This window comes from Camelus bactrianus, chromosome 34, assembly GCF_048773025.1.
Source record: "Camelus bactrianus isolate YW-2024 breed Bactrian camel chromosome 34, ASM4877302v1, whole genome shotgun sequence".
NCBI classification, from domain to species: Eukaryota; Metazoa; Chordata; class Mammalia; order Artiodactyla; family Camelidae; genus Camelus; species Camelus bactrianus.
The window spans coordinates 21,791,877-21,812,289 of record NC_133572.1 but is presented as its reverse complement, the minus strand read 5'-3'; the positions used below and the strand labels follow the sequence as shown (position 1 = coordinate 21,812,289).

At 47.0% G+C, this 20,413-nt stretch overlaps 1 long non-coding RNA gene across 5 annotated transcripts; it reads left to right on the top strand.

The window, feature by feature from the left end:
* Positions 1 to 1,553: 1,553 nt before the first annotated feature.
* LOC141575907 (uncharacterized) lies at positions 1,554 to 9,043 on the top strand. Of its 5 annotated transcripts, none has more exons than XR_012504004.1 (4): positions 1,554 to 1,791; positions 3,181 to 3,413; positions 5,542 to 6,663; positions 8,260 to 9,043. It is a non-coding gene; the product is annotated as an uncharacterized LOC141575907 (long non-coding RNA). The 5 variants fall into 5 exon arrangements; XR_012504003.1 differs by having other exon boundaries at positions 3,181 to 5,707; positions 6,534 to 6,663; XR_012504002.1 differs by having other exon boundaries at positions 1,572 to 1,791; positions 6,534 to 6,663; positions 8,260 to 9,041.
* Positions 9,044 to 20,413: the final 11,370 nt, after the last annotated feature.

The window sequence follows — 20,413 nt, the reverse complement described above, 5'->3', positions numbered from 1 at the left end:
CACCAGGTTCCAAACGCAGCCTCTCTAAGTCTACCCTCTGAATTTCTGGAACTCAGCTGGAAGAATACATGATCAGGCCAGACCCAGAGCCCAAGCCAAACACGACAGGGGTCACGTGGGGTTGTAACCCCGTGCTCAGCGGTAGGGGTCTCTTTGCAAATCTGCAGAAATCCCTGTTCTGCCTCATTCCTGGGAGAAACCCCACATCTCTTCCTGCTCTGTCTGTTCTTCTCTTGAGGCTATTGTCCTGGAGGGATGCAGAGTCCTTGAACCTGGCCCTCCAAACGTACATAAGCAGCCTGTTCAATAAAACAAATTATGCATTTTTTCACATTTGCCAGTTTTTTGATTCCAGAAAGGCTGCGGGACACTTTCTCACTGTCTCCTGTGCCCCCACCACTTGGTGGCCCTCTCCTCATGGAAACACGATTTCTCACAACTGCACCCTGCCTCCCAGCTTGTCAGAGGGGAGAGAACCACAAAGACACAGGTGTTTGTGAGGATCCTGTCGCCCAGCAGAAAGCCTACTCCTGGAGCCACGGACAGGGATCTGGCCTCCTGAGCCGCTCAGCTCTAATTGAAAGCCTAAACTGGGGACCCCGAACATTGCTGACTGACTTTCTGAGTCACCTGGGCTGGAAGGGCCTGATTTTTCTCTCCAAGAATGGATGTAGCGCAGCCTCCATTTTCAGGGCTGACATTCATGACGTATCTAGTTCCCCCAACTGCACCCCAGGAAGGAAAGGCCCTTCCATCCCACTGGTTAGAAACCCAGCCCAGGGGAGTTCCGAAGCACTGCATTGCTGTCAGGTCCAGCATCCCTGCAGAGTGGCCCCTGCCCCTGAGTGAGCCCCTTCCCTGGGCCTTCCCTGCCCCGACATGACCACACCCCAGGTAGTGCTGGGGAAGGCAGGGAGTGCAGTGAGGGGAGGGGGGAAGCAGAGCCCCTTGCTCTGGACTGAGGAGACCACAGAGAAAGGCACACACCACCCCGACCCTATACCCCAAACTCTTAGCCCCGCCAACACAGGGGCCGCTCTGCGTCCTCTCACCGTGGCTCTCCTGTGAGACTGCACCCAACCCGACATCTGGCACCCAAGCCCTACCTCCCCTCTTATGACAGATCCCGTCTTCTTGGAAACTGCCTAGCAGCGCGCATTCAAGGCCGGCAGCGGGCCTGGCGGATCTGCACTTCAGGTGCCCTACCTGGCCAGCCGTGCGTGCCTGGGCTCAGTCCTCTATCTTGCCCACCGGTAGCCTGGGTCCACGTCCGGTGCAAGCGGAGGCCGCGGAGCCCAGGCTGATCCCCACACACGGACAGGTGAGGGTGCCCCCGCCCCGCTGCCCCGCTGCCCCGCTGCCCCGCCCACTGGTGGCAGCAACGCCCCAGCCTCCGGCCGCCGCCACCTGCAGGTCAGGGCTTCCGCGCGGCCCCGCCCTCCCCGGCCCCGCCCAGCTGTCCCATAAGCCTCCCCCAACCCCCGTCCTGGCCGCGCCCTGGCTCCCATTGGCTCCGCAAGTTCTGCCCTCGCACAACTAGACTCGGGAGGACGCACGACGCAAGCGCTAGGGGAGGGTCCCGCGGAGTTGCCATGGTTACAGGCGCCACGCTCTGCGCGGGCCGGCGTGCGCTTCTGGGGCGGGTAGCGGGCTCCGGAAGTGTGCAGCTGCCCGGGACCATGGCGGTGCTTGCTGCTGGGGATGGCGGCTTGCTCGGCCGGGCGACTAGTTCTGGCCTGGTCAGTCGGCGGCCGACATCCTGTCTGGGGCGGCGTCCCACAGACGGTAAACGTACGTCCGCGCGGTCGGCGGGGCCGGCGGACATGAACCGGGGTGGGATCGGGGTTGGGGCGGTGGCCCGGGAGGGCTGTGGTGCCGGGGAGCGTGTTGGGGTGGGGCGGGGCAGGGCTTGGGCACAGCCTCAAGCTTTCCTCCCCCTCAGGCCCTGGAGCTGGGGCCGCGAGTCTGGGTCGCCCTTGGTGGCCGCGGCCTCCCAGAACCCTCCGGGAAGGGCAGGCGGAGGACCCATCTTAGATGAAGCGGGGCCTTACCCGGGTTTTGAAGAGCCCCAGAATCAGATGTTGGAATGGGGTGGCTTATCAGCCTAGTTTACCTGCAGGGAAATTTCAGTTCCATCCAGATGTTGGTTCCTTCAGTCAACCCCAGGAATAAGACACAAGGGTCAGTGCCGATTAGCAGTTATCTAGGGCTTGACTCAAAATAAACTATGCGGGGTGTAGGGATGGTAGATGGGAACCTCCCTTTTGAAGTTAGCAGTCTTCTGGGATTAGAGGCCCCAGTTGAGGATTACATCCTCATCTGCAGTAATGGAGGTTGTGAGAAACACACAGAGAAGGGAGGGGTTTGGTGGCGGTAACTCATTACAGAATCCAGGACCCTTGCCTGGCTCTTGTGTAGAAGAGTCTCGCCTTGGATAGGGCAGCAGTTATCAACGTGTATCCAAGGCCCCTGAGGTGCAAGACCATTTTCATAGAAACGCCGGGATGTCACCTGCCTTTTGCACACTCTTGCTCTCCCGAGTTCCTGCGGGGTTTTCCAGGGAAAACCTGGCCTGTGATATCACAAAACAGGGAATGCAGAGGCAGATAGGAGAATTCAGCTCTCACCAGTCCAAAAGAGATTTGCAGAAATTAAAATCACTGCTATTCTTCTCACTAATGATTTTTCTTTTGAAAAATAGAATTATATTTTGTTTAAGAGTATGAATGGTAACATACAGTAGATTGTTAATATTTTTAAGTGAATTCATACACTTTTTCTAACTTCTTATTTAACTTCTAACACAGGAAATATTGATAGATTAAACTCACATAAATAGCAGCCTTTTGGAGTTCTCAGTAATTGTTAAGAGTGTATAGGGTTCTGTAGAACAAGAAGTTTGAGAGCCCCTGGAGAACGGGTGCTCAGATGCTAGTCAGGTGCTTAGTGGTGTTAGACGGATGCCAAGATGTCTTCCGCAACTGCTCCCGGACTTGAAGTAATTGGCCACATGGAGATGGGTGGGCAGTGCCTCCACTTTACAAACCAGAAGCTGCTGAATGTGTCTGGAGTCTAGGCCATGGGCTGTGCAGGGATTCCCGTTGTATCTGTTCTATCTAAGCCGGGATTCCTGTGCAGAGGCCTGGCCCTGAAGACCCGCTCTCCTTTGCTCCCTGCCAGGTATCTTCTGTGTGACTTCAACCCTCCAGAGGGCTTCAACCTCCGTAGGAACGTCTGCATCCACATTGCCTTCCTCCTGAAGATCCTGCTGAAGATGGAGGAGCCGGTACTGGTGCTATTCCCTTGGGGCCACCTCTACCACTGGCAGAGCCCCGATCCCTGGTCCGACTCCTTTGACCTCCCAAGTCTCAACAGAAACATCCCTGACATTGAGTACGAGCAGTTCATTGCAGGTGACGTGGTGGTCATTTAACTGGGGCCAGGTGGTCTTTGTTCTGGTTCCGATCTGAACATCGGGCCATCTTACTTTGGGCTTGTCGTTCTGCTTAGGGGCCCTGCTCATGTTTCCTACACTGCAGGTGAATTTGGTTTTTCCATAGTTTTTTCGGGAAATCAATTTGAAGTGTATGAGCTCTATGTCCCCTCCCCTCTGAAAACCCTGGCCTCCTGGTGAGATGGAGCGGTGACAAGGAGGCCACTGCCACAGAGGCCCTTGTCCCAGAAAGAGTCTCTCGCTGTGCAGTCAGGGCTGTTCTTACCTGTAGGAAAACACGCTGTGTGTGTAGCATGGGCCACGTGCTGGAGAAGATATGTAACTGCCCATCCAGTATAATTTGGTCCTGCTCAAGCTACCCATTTTAAATTTTGTAAGAGGGAAGGGTTCAAGATTTTCTTTGAATAAAGGAATTTAGAGCTTATCAGTTTTTTTTAAATTGAAATGTGATTGATTTACAATGTTTTGTTAGTTTCAGTTATACAGCTGTTTTGTTAGTTTCAGGTATGCAGCATAGTGATTCAGTTGTACATATACATAGTCTATTCTTTTTCAGGTTCTTTTCCATTATAGGTTGCAAGATACTGAATATTCTTCCCTGTGTTCTACAGTGAATCCTTGTCGTTTGTCTGTTTTACATATAGTAATTTGTATCTGTTAATCCCAAACTCTTAAGTTTGTTTTATAAGTCTGTGAGTATGTTTTTGTTTTATACATAAGTTCATTTGTATCATTTTTATTAAAAATTCCACATATAAATGATATCATATGATACTTGTCTTTGTCTGACTTATTTCACTTAGTGAGATAATCTCCAGTTCCATCCATGTTGCTGTAAATGGCCTTATTTCCTTCTTTGTTATGACTGAGTAATATTCTGTTATATCTAAATACCACATCTTTATCCAGTCATCTGTCAGTGAATGTTTAGGTTGCTTCTATGTCTTGGCCATTATAAACAGTGCTCCTGTGAAAATTGGGGTGCTGGTATCTTTTGGAATGAAGGTTCCCTCTGGATATATGCCCAGGAGTGGGAATGCTGGATTAGGTGACAAGCCTTTTTTTTTTTTTTTTGTCTTTTGAGGAATCTCCATACTGTTTTCCACAGTGGCTGCACCAAACTACATTCCCACCAACAATGTAGGAGGTTTTCCTTTTCTCCACAGCCTCTCCAGTATTTATGGTTTGTCGACTTTTGAATGATGGCCATTCTGACTGGTGTGAGATGATAAAATTGTAGTTTTGAGCTGCATTTCTCTGATAATTGAACGATGTTAAGCATTTTTTATATGCCTATTGGCCATCTGTGTGTCTTCATTGGAGAATTGCTTGTTTAGTTGTTCTGCCTATTTTTGGATTTGGTTGTTTATTTTTTTCTTATTAAGTTGTATGAACTATTTATATAGTCTAGAAATTAAGCCATGGTCAGTCTCATCTTTTGCAAATATTTTCTCCCATTCCATAGGTTGTCTTTCAGTTTTACTTATGGTTTCTATTGCTGTGCAAAAGTTTATAAGTTTAATTAGGTCTCATTTATTTATTTTGGCTTTTATTTCTGTTGCTTGGGTTGCTTAGATTGCCCTACGAAAACATTGCTGAGATGTATGTCAAATAATGTTTTGCCTATGTTTCCTTGTGAAAAGTTTATAGTGTCGTGTCTAATATTTAAGTCTTTAAGCCATTTTGAGTTTGTTTCTTTTTGGTTTTTTTGCGACTCTATTGTATGCTTTTGATTTGTGTTTACCTTATTCTTCAAATATATCAGCCCATTACTATATCTATTTCCTTTAGACTGATAATCACGTAGGCTGCAACACATCCTAAGAATAACGAAGAAAAAAAAGAAAGAAAAAAATCTATATTTTCTGCTCCCCTCTCCCATTCCCAACTTTTTTTATTTTGATGTCCTTTTTCATTTTTACATCTTTATGTTTATTCTCTTGCAACTCGTTATTGCATTTCCAACTATGGTTTTCCTGTTTCTATAGCATCCTGCTTCCTTTCTGTTTAGAATAGAACCTTTTAATGTCTCTGTTAGGTTCAATATTGCTGAGTTATCTCATTTCCCCCATCCCCCTTCCTCCCAGGCTTCTGAATCCTCAGTCCAGGAAAGCTAAACCATTCTAGCCTTCATCGGTTCTGGGAAAGCAATCTTCAGAGTGGGAAAAGACATTGAAAATAATATTCTGTGAGTTGCATTCTACCCTTGCCCAGAGATGAGAAACATCTGAAGGTGGAGGAAAAAAGTTGGAGGTGGGGAACACAAAGTCTTTTCTCTTTTTGCTACTGAAGAAATGATTGCTTTTGTAATTAGTGATGATGCCCTTTAAATTGGTGAGATCGTGATTCCACAGCTTCAGCGCCTGTGAATAACCAGCTGGGAGAAAGCTCTCTAGGGCCCCTGCAGTGGGAAAGGCAGCCCCTCTGAGCACCTGTTGTTCTGTATTCTTCCTGCCTCCACACAGGTTCGCTAGGCACCATGCAGGACGATGCAGTTACCCAAGGTGGAGGACGGGGAGAAGCCTGCTGTGTGGCGAGCCACAGAAGCCCACACTTCAAGAACAAAATATAGAGTAGTGGGGTGGTCATAGGAACAGGGGATGGTTGAGACCCAGGATTGTGTCCTGGAGTCCAGCAGCCAAGGCTGGTGGGGCAGATGGGGCCCTGGGGCATGGGCAGTCCTTGAGGGATCTGAAGCAAAGATAGGAACCAAGAGACTGGATTCGTGTGGGGGTACAGCACCCCTTGGAGGCGCGGGGCAGCTCAGTGGGCCCAGGGGGAGCGGGCACTTCCCCAAAGCTGGGTTGACAGGTTACAACCAACTCACTGGGGACCGAGAGGCACCGAGTCATTTTTAACTTTTTGTCCCTCTTCCTGGAAAACAAACTGCTGCCTGTTAAATAGCCTGTGTCGTTAGTGAGAATTAAAGACATGAAGCAAGATTGCCTCAAAAGTCATCCATTGTGTAGTTGTTAATAAGGGTCAAATGCAAACTTGAATAGATGAAATGAAGCATTCATCAGAGGATTTGAAAATCCTTTAAAATAAAAATTCTTGCTGCCTTTGTTCTTCATTTCAGGGTTCACTTGGTGATAATAATTGTAACCAAAGCAACAGCAAACCCTTACAGAACTCTGTCCTGCTGTTCCAGGAATGCTGTGTTCATGACAACCCAATGAGTTGGCACCACTATGAGTTCCACTTTAAAGGTAAGGATATTTATTAATCACACGGCTAATAAATGGCAGAGCTGGGACTTGAACCCGAGCTCTCTGGCCCCAGAGACCCCTCTCAGCCCCTTCACTGCAGCTCATCACTTGGCATGCCCGACACAGGCCAGCATTTACGAGCAGCGTGACCTTGGCCAAGGCTGCTTCACTGCTTGGTCTCTGATTCCTCATCTGTAGAATGGGGGTGTGGGCAGTGAACTCTGTGAGCTCAGTGGTCACTTCCTCCAGCTCTACAATTCTACTGCTTTGAGTTATTATAGTAAGTATCCGAGCCCCTACGTGGCCCACACATGGGCTGGCGCTTTGCTAGGCCCTGGGTTACGGAGCAAAGTAAGATCCGCCTGCTCCTCCGAGGAGCCTGTGTCCCTCCACGGCAAAGAGCTGCGAGGCCCAGGCTCCCTGGCTGGCGGTCGGGGGCTGGGCAGGAAAGTCTGATAAGAGAAGATGGAGGCAGAGCCCCTCCGGGAACAGTGGTGGCCACACAGCTCTCAGGAGCGAGAGCCTCTGTCCAGGCTGCTGAGAGGGGGATCCTCATGAGGCCAGTAGTCCCCCCAACCTAAGCCCTCAGGACAAAGATCCAGCCATCCCTGCAGTGTCACCATAGAGCCAGTCCATCCTCATCACTGTGCCTCTGTGCTCCTTTGTCCTGGGGCCTCTCTTCCCCCTACACCCAGAAAACTCTTCTCCCTCTCTTCTCTGAGTGCCCCCTCACTTCACCCGTGGACCCTGCTTCCTGGGCCACCATCTCTGGAGTTGACGCTTTGCACCTTCACACCCCCCGTTTGACAAGGAGCCTGGGTTGGCCTCCTTGTGCTCACTTTCCACCTTCAGATGATTGCTCCTCCCCTCGTGGGGGCACATGGAAACCCAGATCCTTTCCTAGCAGTGCCTGTCACCCTTGCCTCCCTGCTCATCTGCCTCAGTCAGGAGCACCTGGACCACCAGCTCTGTATTGCCTCGCCTCCTACCATCAAGACGTCAAAGTTCATTCTCCTTCTACCACCCAGTATGGTCATTCTAGGGTCTTCTTCTCCGTCAGCCTGAGCCAGCCACCCCCCATTCACCCTACCCCCGGGCTCATACCCGGGCGTGTCTCCACCCCAGGTCCAGCCTCTCTCCTTTAAGTGCCCACCTCTAGCCATCCAGCTGCTTCTCCACCAGCCTCCCTGGCCCTCCTTCACCCTCACTGGGGCATCATGCGCTGACTCCTCTGCTTTCCTGCCTGTCCACGTTCCTCTTACTTCCACTTCCCCACATTCCAGCTCTGCATCCACAGTCAGCACTCTCTTTATGACAGACAAAACCCCCTTGAGCCTTGATCTTTTCAGTTCCTCACCAGGCCGACTTCCATCTCGGTTCACCCAGCTCTACTTGTTCTGAGCCTGCAGGCAGCAGGCTCTCCCAGCACAGATTTCCAAGGCTACAAATCAATGCCCACCTTGTTGCCGCTGCCAGGCAATCCTCCAGGATTTCACTAGTGAGCACATTTCCCCACTTATCCCTCAGTGGCGTCAACATTCTCTGCTCTCTGCACACCTCTAACCTTCCCTCTGTCTCTTCCCTGTCTCCCGGCAGATGGCCTTGCCTCCTGCTTCAGAGAGAATGACATGTCACTGGAAAGGAACTCGCTCACATGCAGCAAATCTGCTCACCTCACCTTTTATCTACCCCTCACCCACCTGGACTCTAGCTGTAGTTGTTCTTAATTCAGTGAGTTTAGTTGACATATATATACACAGTTAAAAGCATAGCACACTATCGGCTACCTTCTAGGGCTTACTTTTTCAATTTAACATGGAGTGTGTGATTCATCTACTTCATTGCATGTACCTGCAGTTCATTTGTTTTAACTGATCTTAAATGTTGTGTGTGTGAAAGTAACACAAGGCAAGGGTAAGCCAGGATTCAGGATGCTGGTTACTTCCTGTGAGAAGAGGCCAAGAGCAGGATAGGGAAAGAGGACACAGTATGTCACTGTCAATATTCCTGTTATGATGCTGGGTGATAGGTTCATAAATGTGTCTTATAATATTAATTTTAATACATAAATACCTCTGACAGGCACCTAAGATGAGAATGTGTCAAGAACCAAGACATACAATGGGTAATATTCCATCATTATTGTTATGTAATCTTGTTATATTATATATTAATCATAATCTTACATTATTTGTTATGGGTTATATATTATATAGATGCATGAATTAGATATTATGTATATAAACACCTACATATGTATTATATACGATCTGCTAATAAATAAACAGAAGATAATATGTTAGTATATCTTCTATTTTGTATTATTTAATAAATAATAACATACTCTATCCTGTTATATGACATGGAACATAATCTTTAATAAAATAAGAAATCTGTCAATATATATTGGTAATTAATAAAATTAAAAAAAACAGCCCGCAGCTTTTAACGCCGACACCGCTCCAGCTGTCACTGTGATTTCTCTTCCCTTTCATGGCCGAGGTCCTCACAGTGTTATCCGTTCCCCCTTTCATCTCCTTATCCTGAACCTTCCTCCTCCTCCCATCCCATGCTGCCTTCTGCCCCGTGGCCCCTCTAGTCTCCAGCGGCCTCTGGGGCACTGATCTGCGGGCACGGTCTCAGGCCCCAGCTCACCTGCCTGTCCGCAGCCTCTGCCACCGCTGGTGGGGGCGGGGCGGGGGTCAGAGTGCACCCCTTGTCCTGGAAGAGAACACAGCACAGACTGTGACCAGCAGCAGGTGTGCCCGGGAACTGCAGGACTTGGGGGAGAGCCAGACTGTCTGCATCCAGACCTGGGGCACTTGGAGTGTGAAGAAGCCCCATCCTCACTGCCCCTGAAGTGAGGAAAACACCTTCAGGTGAGTTAAAGTGCTTATGACCCAGGTCTGTTGGCTGGAAAGGACAAACGGGACGCTAAGGGGAGGGTAGTTGATGTTCCAGGCCCCACCAAAGCCCTAAGGGCTGGCGGGGAACCAGGCTGGATGCTCCACTGGACCCAGTGCCCCCTCGGGGGTGGGGCCTTCAGGAACAAGCAGAAAGCCCTCGGTCTCTGGGGGGAATGGGGCAGTGTGGGAGCATCCCTGCAGCGAGTCAAGTGAAGTCAGGGCCTGTGGGATCCGTTTGTATGGCCATATCGAGCCTCAGCAGAAGCCACAGCAGGAGTGGATTCCTGTCTCTCCAGCTGTCATCCTCGTGTCTGAGTGCCAGGCTTCAGACCCGATCCCCTGGGGCGCTAGGACAGTTATAGACAGAGGCTGCTCGGGGAGGCCTCAAGAGGGCGGTACTGGCCTTCCTGCCAACACGATTACATGAAGATCAAACAATCCATCGATGGGAAGAAAATAAGAACCATGGTCACCTCTGGACCCCAAGCTTAGACGTGGTGCATGGGGGACATTTATCTACAATTCAGCGAGGTTCTGGCCAGAGCTAGAGGCCAGAGCAGCAAGCCGGGAATGACACTGAGGAGCATCATTGTGCAGAGGCTGGACTGGGTGTCTGCAGGCTCCTCCCAGGAGAAGCCTCAGAGTTTGGGAGGTGGCTAACATGCTTCCTTCGTGTCACCAGCAAGTGGTGCCACCTGTGGAAAATCAGCTGTGATCCTGAGATGGGTCAGCCCTGGGTGATGTGATAAAGGCTCCTACAAGAGGGGGCGCCAGATGGACAGTGAACCAACCAACAGGCTGATGAGATTCCCACCTGTGTTTATCGTGCTTTCGTAACCAAGAATGAGGAGAGAGTTGAATGGCTCACCATGAATATTTTAACAACTTTAGAGAGTTCCATGTGTCACTGCATTTAAGTGTCACCTGGAAGAATTCAAGCAGTGTCTAGACCCAGGGGAGGCAAACGGTCTCTCGATTCCTCTTCAACCTGGCAAACCCAGCAGCCCTCTATGGCCAGACCTTGGCAAGTGCCTTCCCTTGTTATAACAAAATCCTTCCCCCGCACGCCTGTGGTAAGCTTTTGTTTTTTTTAATTAATGGGAATGAAGGTACCTTACAGCCTCCACAGACTTTTCCTTAGGGCTTCTCTCCTTAGACCCGGGCCCCCCGCTGCCCTGGGTCCTGCACTGCAGAAGGTTCCCCTGGCCCTGACACTTCCTCTGGCCAGCCCTCCATCGGGTGGAGTCAGCAAGGCCAAGGGGACATGGTCATTGGCTCCATCCCATGCTCTAGAAACCCAGGACGCCGAATGCCCTGCCTCAGCAGCCCCTGACCCATTTCTAGTGCCTGCACCGGCTCTCCCCGGAGTTCAGATTCCCAGGACTCACAGAGAGGCCAAAGGGCAGCTGTTTGCATGGAGGTTATAGGCAGAGCCCGGACGTGAAATCTGAGTGTCCCCCTGTGCACATCCAAGGCCACTTATGGCAAGGGATGGACCCAGCATTGGGAAGAAAAGGGTCAGGCTAGTGATCAGAGTGTGGCAATCAGCTCTCCCCACATGCTCACTTTCTTTGCAGGACTCCCCTGAGTCTGGAAGTTCTAATTTTGAACATGGCCTTCCCCCTTATAATGAATGTATATTTGTAAAGGCAGGACTTTAGAACCTACTGCACTTAAAATGTTTAGATATATAAAATGTGAGCTCCCAGGTATGCTCTGGCCCTGCACTTCCAAGGGTCCAGAGCATTTATGTTGGCTCTACTGAGACTGTAAGTGGCAAAGACCATCTCCAGAGAGGAGGGGCTCCTGCTTCACGGTCCAAAGTCAGGATCTCCTGAGCGGATAAAACAATGGACACTGAGACCCTCAATTGTAAATTGATTTAGAATAACGCCAAAGGTGTGTATGACGTGTGTGTGTGCACTCACGCACCTGGGGAATTGTGTGGTACATGACTGTGAGTGTGTGTGTGGTTGTGCGTGCACGTGCCTGGGGATGTGTGTGGTTGTGTGTATGCTATGTGTGTGTGTGGTACATGAGTCCATGTACGTGTGTGTGTAGGGAATGTATGTGGGCCAGAGTCAGTGTGTCTGCACGTGTGTTTGTGTGTATGTGCATGCATTAGTTTTAACAGTAGAAGCTGTCCTTTAGAATTATGAAGTAGTAAAATTTGTATGATGTCTTTTGCTGTATAATTCAAAATTAAAAAAATCTTCAGTCACTAGGAATTTATTCCCCCCCGATTCTGACTTTATTTTTCCATATTGATATGTCTTCATTTTACTGATGAAGAAACTTAGCTTCGAGATGTTAACTGACTCAACCAAGGACATGGAGCTCGCGCACCCAGGGCCAGGACGCAGTCCAAGCCAGGCTGCTCCAGAGGCCTGGAGCCCTACTCAAGATCACACGTTGCCTCTTGGCGGGGGAACAGGTTCTGATGGGCCGTGGCCAGCGTGCAAGCTGCCCAAACTGGGGACACGGGAAGCCGGGCAGAGAGTACCAGACAGCAGAGAAGAGTGAAGCCCTGCTCAGAAATTAGATAGGTTCCTAGAGCTTGGATGAGTAAGGAGGCTCACTGCTCATCCTTGATCCCTTTGCTGGTGGCCAAAAGGGACCAAGGTCCACGAGAGCACTTCTGGGAGCTGCCTGCCAAAACCTGCAAAAGGACTGCTCAGGACTGGCTCTGCAGTAGGAGCAGAGGAAGGAAATGTCACCTCTTGGTGGACATTATTGGTGATGGCAGTAGGAGGCCTAGCAGCCTCGGTATAGTGGTGGCAGGACAGGGTCCTAGTGGATGATCGTTTTCACCTTTCTTAAAAATCATTGCTTCATATATTGTATCCATTTTGTGGTTTATTTTAGGGTGGTAAATATGGTCTCTGTTACTCCATATTAGCTGGATTGATTAATTTTTTTATTGTTAATTTTCTCTTCAATGATTTGGAAGCTATATTGCCTTTTAATGAAAATTCTCTCTAAATTTTTATAAATCATCTCTAAGTTCATAACTTTATATGTAATTGGACCGGTATTCCTATAACACTATCAAAACTGAAATAACCTATTAGATCCTGTTCCTCAATAATGATAAATTTAGCATATTTTACCTCTCTGCTGTTCCAGATTGTGTGTGTGTGCGTGTGTGTGTGTGTGTGTGTGTGTGTGTGTGTGTGTGTATGTGTCCTCCAGTTACTATGTTTAGACCGTTGCTTCCAGTTTGTTATATTAACAATGAAATATAGCTATAAACTTCTCGGATTTCATTGCTCACTACCATTATTTAATACCATGTCTTTCCCACTTTTGAATTATTTACTTATCGGGATTTTCAAATCAACTGGACACATGATTGGCTAAGATTTTTCGAGAAGTGGACTTGGAACACTTTCATGTCTATATGAAGCTTTATGTTCTCCTCCTCAACAACTCTCAGGGTTTTGTTGATGGCCCAAGCCTTGTTTTAAAATATGGCATTGTTTTTCATCACCAAAAAACCAAAAAAGTTTTCTTGATTTAAAGTGCTGTCTTTTTATGACTGGCTAGTCTTTTCTGGTGGATAGAGATTTACTTAACCTTCCCCTTCTTTTCGCCTTAACTCGGATTCATTGAGATGCATGTTTTTACCATTTCTCAGATGGGCTTCCGCTTTGACTTCCGCTTTAAACCATCACCCCACTCTTTTTCTCCATGCTTATTCCTGAAAAAGTGAGCTCTCTATCGGATTAAAGGTGGTTCCCGTCAGAGATGTGTGGCTCCCTGTCCAAAGGTCCAAATGAAGAGAAAAGGAAAGATTCCTGTTTCTGGTGGTTACATTTTGTCAGCTTAGAGATCTAGTTATCCGTGTGGCTGCGGTGGAATCTGCAATATCTTGGCTCAGAGTTTCCTTTTTCTGGCTTACTAGGGGAGCCGCAATAGCTGGGGTCATGGCGCTGCGGCTGTTGTCAGGATCCCGGGACTGAGGCAGCCCCTCTCCCCCCTTGTTATTTTGATCTTGCAAACTTGGTCCCAGCTATGCGAACCCTGCATCTGGCGGCCAGGATTGCCCCCCACGTGACGTGTCCCCAGTTCCTCGGCGTCCCTCACTGCTATCAGCTAGCTCCAGTAAGGGTGCGAGCTGGCTTCCACTGCGGTCTTTCCTCCTTCCTCTCCAGGCAGGCCGTCCTTTCCCACTAGTTGTCCCTATACTTTCTCTCCTGTGCTACATAAGCTGAAGGAATTCCTCAGGGTTTCCAGCAGGTAGATGGCGCTCTTCTATGTTTGGACCACTTCAGTGCTTGTAGTGGAAATTTAGGAGGTGAAAAGGAAGAACTTGGGGGTTCTCCGTATCTAGGGGCTCCCTATCCAGCAGACTCAACTAACTGTGGTTTGAAAATATTCGTGAAAAAACAGTTTCAAAAAGCAACACTTGAATTTGCCATTCATTGACAACTACTTACATAGCATTCATGTTGTATTAGATACAGTGAGTAATCCAGAGATGATTTGAAGTAAACAGGAGGACACAGCAAAAGAGAATGTGACAACGAATGTGTGTGTATATTCATGTATAACTGAAAAATTGTGCTGTAAGCTGGAATTTGATGCAACATTGTAAAGTGACTATAACTCAATAAAAAATGTTTGTAAATATATAAGTACATGGGAGGGTGCACATAAGTTCCATGCAAGTCCTATGCCATTTTATACAAGAGGCGTCAGCATCCATGGATGTTGACTTCAGGGGGGAGTCCTGAAACCAGTGCCCCATGGTTACCAAGGGATGAATAGAAGTCCAGGCTCCTTATCCCAGCCTGTCAGGTCCCCATGTGGTCTGAAACCTACCTGTACCACACTTCCCTTGTCACTCTTCTCCAGCCCTGGCAGACTGTCCTTTGATTTTTGAACAGGCCACACTCACTGTGCTTCATATCTGGCCCCTAGAAATACCCGTTACTTTCTGAGCATGGCTCTGCTTTCACAAAAAGGGCTGCATTGTCACTAGAGAAGACAGTATGGAATTTCCTTTAAAAACTGAAAATAGACTTAACTCATGATCCAGCCTTCCCACTCCCAGGCATATGTCAGAAGAAAACTCTAATTCAAAAAGTCACATGCACCTCAATGCTCACAGCAGCACTATTTATAATAGCCAGGACATGGCAAAAACGCAAATGTCCATCGACAGCTGACTAGATAAAGATGTAGTAGTATATTTATACAAAGGAATACTGCTCAACCATTAAGAAGAACAAAATAATGTCATTTGCAGCAACATAGATGGATGTAGAGATAGTCATTCTAAGTGAAGTAAGCCAGAAAAAGAGAAAAATGCCATATAATATCACTTATATGTGGAATCGAAAAAAAGACACAAATGAACTTAACTACAAAAGAGAAACAGACCCACAGGCATAGAGAAACAAACCTACTGTTACCAGGGAGAGAAGGGGATGGGAAGGGATAAATATGGTAATTGGAAAAATGTCCCTCTTGGAGAGTTATGGAAATGTTAGCTATCTTGATTGCGATGATGGTTTTCTGGGTGTAGACATCTATCAAATTCATCAAATAGTACATGTGAAATATGTGTAATTTACTATACAGGAATCATACCACAATAAATGTGCTTGTAAAAAAAAAAAAAAAAACAAGAAAATATTGGCGGCATTGTGTCCTACGTTTTTATGTGTCTTTAGTGAGTGGGTCTTCAATTTTCCAGTCTGCCATATTTTCTGAACCAGAAGTGCCCACCTTCCCTTTTCTTTGATAAACTGTCGGTGGGTGGCATTTATTCCCGTGACTTCAACTGCTCTCTGTCCACTGATTAACTGTCAAATCTTTTCCAGCAAGGACATTTCATTTCAGTCCCAGAAATATACTTATAATTGACAAGTAGACATTCCCACTTGATTAGCCCATATAAATCTCAAGCTTTGTGTGTTTGAATTTACACTCGCTCAGAACTAGGTTTACTTCTTCAAACAATGGCATCACTATCCCATCTGTTTTCCGTGACATACATTTGGGAGTTTTCCTTTACTTTTCCACTCCCTCACCCCCGTCAGTACTACATTTCTATTCCTTAATGTCCCCCAACTAAGTCCCTGCTCCTCGCTCCCCACTGCATTAATTCACACCCCTTGCTAGTCTCCCCAGTGCTGTTCTTTAGAGTGAACAATCCACTTTGCTCACTTTTAATGGCTAATCTGTGTCACTCTCCTCCTTAAAACCCCAAAGAATTCCCTGCTGCGTATGTGAGGAAGTCCACGCTCCCTGATTTAACGTCACACCTAGTTGCTGCTATTTTTAGCCTCAGCTTCCGTTAGTTCCCCACAGCCTCTAGCCTCACTGACCTTCCTTCCCTAATTGCAAAGTGCTGTTAGACACGACCAGACCTCTGCACGAGACACGCAAGCTGCTGAGAATCCCGTCCCCACCACGCACCCTCCTGGTCTAGAGATTTGCTGGAATCCTTCAGATGTCAGTGCAGAAAGCATTTCCTCTCTGACACCTTCCCTACCTTCTAGAACCCTGCCCCAGGCAGTGCAAGAGCCCCTCTGAACATACAGTATACATGATGCCAAGTGACTCTTACCACATTGTTTTGAAAACCTATTTAAATTTGTCTCTTCCACGACACACTGTGATCTCCTTGAGGGATGGGGGGCTGTGTGGTATTTGTCTAGACAGCTAATGTCTGGCACAGACCCCGGGCCATTGGAAACAGTCTGCTGACTCATCAAGAAGAATTGTCGTCTTTGCGACGTAAGAAAGACTACATGATTTCTGATCTTACACCATCCGGCAAGGGTCCAAATAATGTCACATAGAACTACACAGGCAAAATATGTGTCTTCTTTTCCTCTTTGTGAGCCCGAGATCATAGGCATCCTGGAACGTAGGTGTCACTCTAAGCTGTCTGTCCCCTAGGCTGTCACGTCCAAATTCAACATATTTTTTAGAAGTTGTAGGGATACGTGTACATCACCCCGTCTTAGAGCAAACGGCGCTTCAGCCTGACCCAGTTTAATGTCCATATGAAAATTATAAATCTTCCCAACTGAAGCCTGAACAAACATTTCCCTTCTCTCCTTGCAGTCTGTCTGCCATCTGCATCCCACATCCCCACTGCTCATCTGCGTCAGACCACCTTCCAACTAGAAACATTTTCGGTGGGACACTTGGATGAGAACTAATTACAGCAGTAATGAAAATGGTCCCATGAACGTAGGCTCTGCACAACAAGGATGCTTTGACCGGAGGCGTCAGCCGTGGCCTGCAGGGTCTGTTCACGTTTTCTGCCTGGCTTCAATGCAGACGTTGTGCAGAAAATCAAGCCTGCAGTTAAAGTCATAGAAGGCCCAAGAAATCCAGAATACTAGAGTGAGATTAATCTCCTTGGGAATATTTTTGAAAACCATCCACTAATAGGAAGAAAAGCTTTAAGAGGTTGGTTTCAGAGCAGATGTTATCCAACTGCAGGTAAGTCAGCTTTGTCATTGCTGCTCGCTAGTTGGCTTTCTGCTGCTTTTAACACGCTGCTGTTTAGAGAAGTGGCCTGAGTCGGCCCTAAGTGCAGAAAGGTGAGCTGGGCCTGGCGACAGCCAATCTCTTCTGCTGTGTAGTAAACCGCTGAGTAGGACGGGTTGGCCCAGGGCTTCCTCTGACTCTCCCTCAGTTATAAACTCTCTGAAGGGAAAATGGAGTAAAAAATTATTAATTCAGTATGGTATTGTCAAAGTACAAAAATAATTGTCTTTGGAGGGGAGGGTATAGTTCATGGGGTAGAGTACGTGCTGGGTTCAATTCCCAGTACCTCAATGTAAAACAATAATAAGAAAAATTCTTTTTTAAAAAAAGAAAAAGAACAAAGAAGAAAAGAGATCTCAAACAATCCAACTTTAAAAGGAAAAAAATTTATACATACTAATCAGCTCGGTCTTTTGCTGGATTAGGGGTTTGGGATTAACAGATATACACTACTATGAATAAAATAAATAACCAACTCCCAGGTCCTTAATAACCTAGTTCAAACTGAATCATTTCTCTTTTTTCCCCTAAGCAACACATGGAAGCTTCTGAAATTCTCAACTTATAAAAGAATTCATTTAAAGGAGGTTTGAAAGTTACTGCTTAAAGCATTTATTTGAGATTCCGTGAATATAGGTCTAGTAAGATAGGTAGGCAATAAATCAGTAAGCAAATAAATATTTTATGTACTGCCAAGTACCAATAATTGCCACAAAGAAACCTAAAACATATTAGGAGAGAAAATGTTTGAAGAGGAAATATGTGCGTGCTATTTTAAATAATGTGATCAGATAAGTCCTCTCTGAGGGTAAAATAATCTGAACAAAGTCCTGAATGAAGCAAAAGAATAAGCCACATAGGTAACAGACAAGAAAAGCCTCTCAGGCCGGGAGAAGTGTAAGTACGAGACTTGGAGTTACAAACACAGCTCTCCTGGTGGGGACCATCTGGGCGGGGAAGATGGGCTGGAGCAGAACGGTGAGAACTGAGGTTGCAGAGACGGGTGAGGGACCGGATCACACAGGGCCTTGGTAGGGACTCCGGATATCCTTCTGAATACAATGGAAAATCACGAGAGTATTTTGCAAAGTGGAACAAATTGATCTGATTCATACTTTAATAAGACCGCTGTGGGTAACATATGGGGAATAAGCAATGGAAGCAGGGCAAGGTAATCTGATGGGAAGCCAGTGAGATGAGTGCTGCAGAACTGGAGAGAGACACCGAGGTTGGGCTGGGATGATGGCGGGAGACGGGCTGAAATGGGGAAACGATTTGACAGTAACGGTCACAGTCCTTAATGCTCGAGTTGCTCACAGACACAGAGTGTTTCAGGGTGATGGGTAAGTGATATTTGGGGCTGAGCCACAGTTTTTGTGCAGAGACCTGACAGGAGAATAAAGTGGGGACGTTGACGTCGGTAAGAAGGGCTGGTGGGTGTTTAATTCCCCCTAGAGCCGCATCTTTGTTTCTCTGTAGATAAAGTCAGCAGAGCAGGGATGGGTGTTCCTACTTCTGCAGAGAATATCGTGTCTTCCTCATCGACAAATTCGAGAGGCCGACCTGCCCATCCAATTGCAACATCTTGAATCTGCTTCTATCCAGGAGGAGATTTCCAACTAAGATGCCAATCAAAAATTCCCATGTCCAGAGTTAGAGCTGTGTGCCTTTGGGATGATCTCAGAGATGCCTCCACAGAGGCTCGGTGTGCACTCTCTCCCTCAGAGCACACAGTTCTCTTCAGTCCGCTGGGTCTCAGCAGAGAAGATTTCACAAATAGCCCCTCTCAGGCCCTGGGGACCAACCTCCCTCTTCACAGAGTTCTGAAAATGAGCACGAGTTCCGGGCAAAGGGCCTTCTCCAGGGCTCCATCTGGCAGATTACATGAGGACAGTGTACAAAAGAGTGGGAGGGTTGATGGTATAAATGGATTTTAATTTTTGTTCTGAATCTGATTGTGTCCTTCCGCTTTGTTAAGGAAGTGTTCTTAGGCCAGATATGATTCTCCTTTTTTCTTTCTATTTGATCATCCAAGAGGTTTAGGTAGGGTATTTGTTTTAGGGTAAGAATCTTTAAAAAAAAAAAAAAAAGCAAATAGCGTCTTGTTAGCCATTTGGACAAGTAAATTCTCCCAGCAGTATTGAACCCCCTTGTTCCTCGAGGGGGTCTCCAAAGGTATACATTTTCCAAATCTGACTCAAAACTAATGAGCCTTTTCTTTTTTTAAGCACTTCACCATGGACAAAATTTGTCACTAAAGAAGGTGAGAAAAGAGCAGGTCCCCATCATCCAGAGTCCCTCCCAAAGGGCCCACAGAAGTAAAGAGGAGATGAACGAGAGAAACGGTTTATTTATACACACGCAGGAGCCAACCAGAAAAGTAACTACCATGTTAAATGGTGAACGTTAAAGGTTTTTATCAACCTAACTTAATAGGGCAAAGGGAGAGGAGAGAATTGGCTTCCATGACAGGTTTCTTCTCCTTCTATTGAATCTCAGGTATCTTCAGCCTAAAATGCTTTTGTATTAAACATGGGCTCCATTCCTCGAAATTTGTTCTTCTTTTTTAAGAGCAACTGGATTCTGAGCCCCTGGATTTTCCACATGAATTTTAGATTCATTGTCAATTCCTGCAAAACACCACCTGGGATTTTGGGTAGGCATTCTTTGAATCCTTAGATCTATTCGTGGACTATTGTCATCTTAGTAGAATGAAGCCTTCTGCTGCATGAATATGGGATTATTCTCTGTGAATGTAGGTCTTAATTTCTCTCAACAGAATCTCTCATCTATTGTAGTCTTCAGTGTCCAAGTCTGGTACTTCTTCCTCACCTCTTTTGGATGCTGATTCAGAAGAGACACGACCTCCTGGAGAACCTCGGCTGCCACGGAGCTGACATGGAACTGCATCCTGAGAAGACTTTAAATTCTTTTTAAAATAGGATAAGTGTATTTTAATTACTCCATAGATGAGTAATGAATGGGTCACATTAAGATAGGATTTTAATCCTTTTAGAATTAGTAGAGTAATACAGACACAGTAGGAAAAATTGAAATATTGCCTAAAAGAAAAGAGATTTGTAACTCCCACCCACAAAGGTGACTGTCTTGAATGATTTGGTGCTTATGCTTCAGTCTCTGTGTCTCTCAGTGTGTCTCTCTCCATCTCTGTCTCTCACACACTCACCATTAGATCAATTTACATCTGTATTGATTTCACACATATGTGGTCTTGCAGATGGGACCCTGGATGCAGACAGTGGGTCTGCATACTTCCACCCTGAGGCCTCCCTTGTCATTGGGTAGAGACCAGGCACCCACTTTTCCAACTG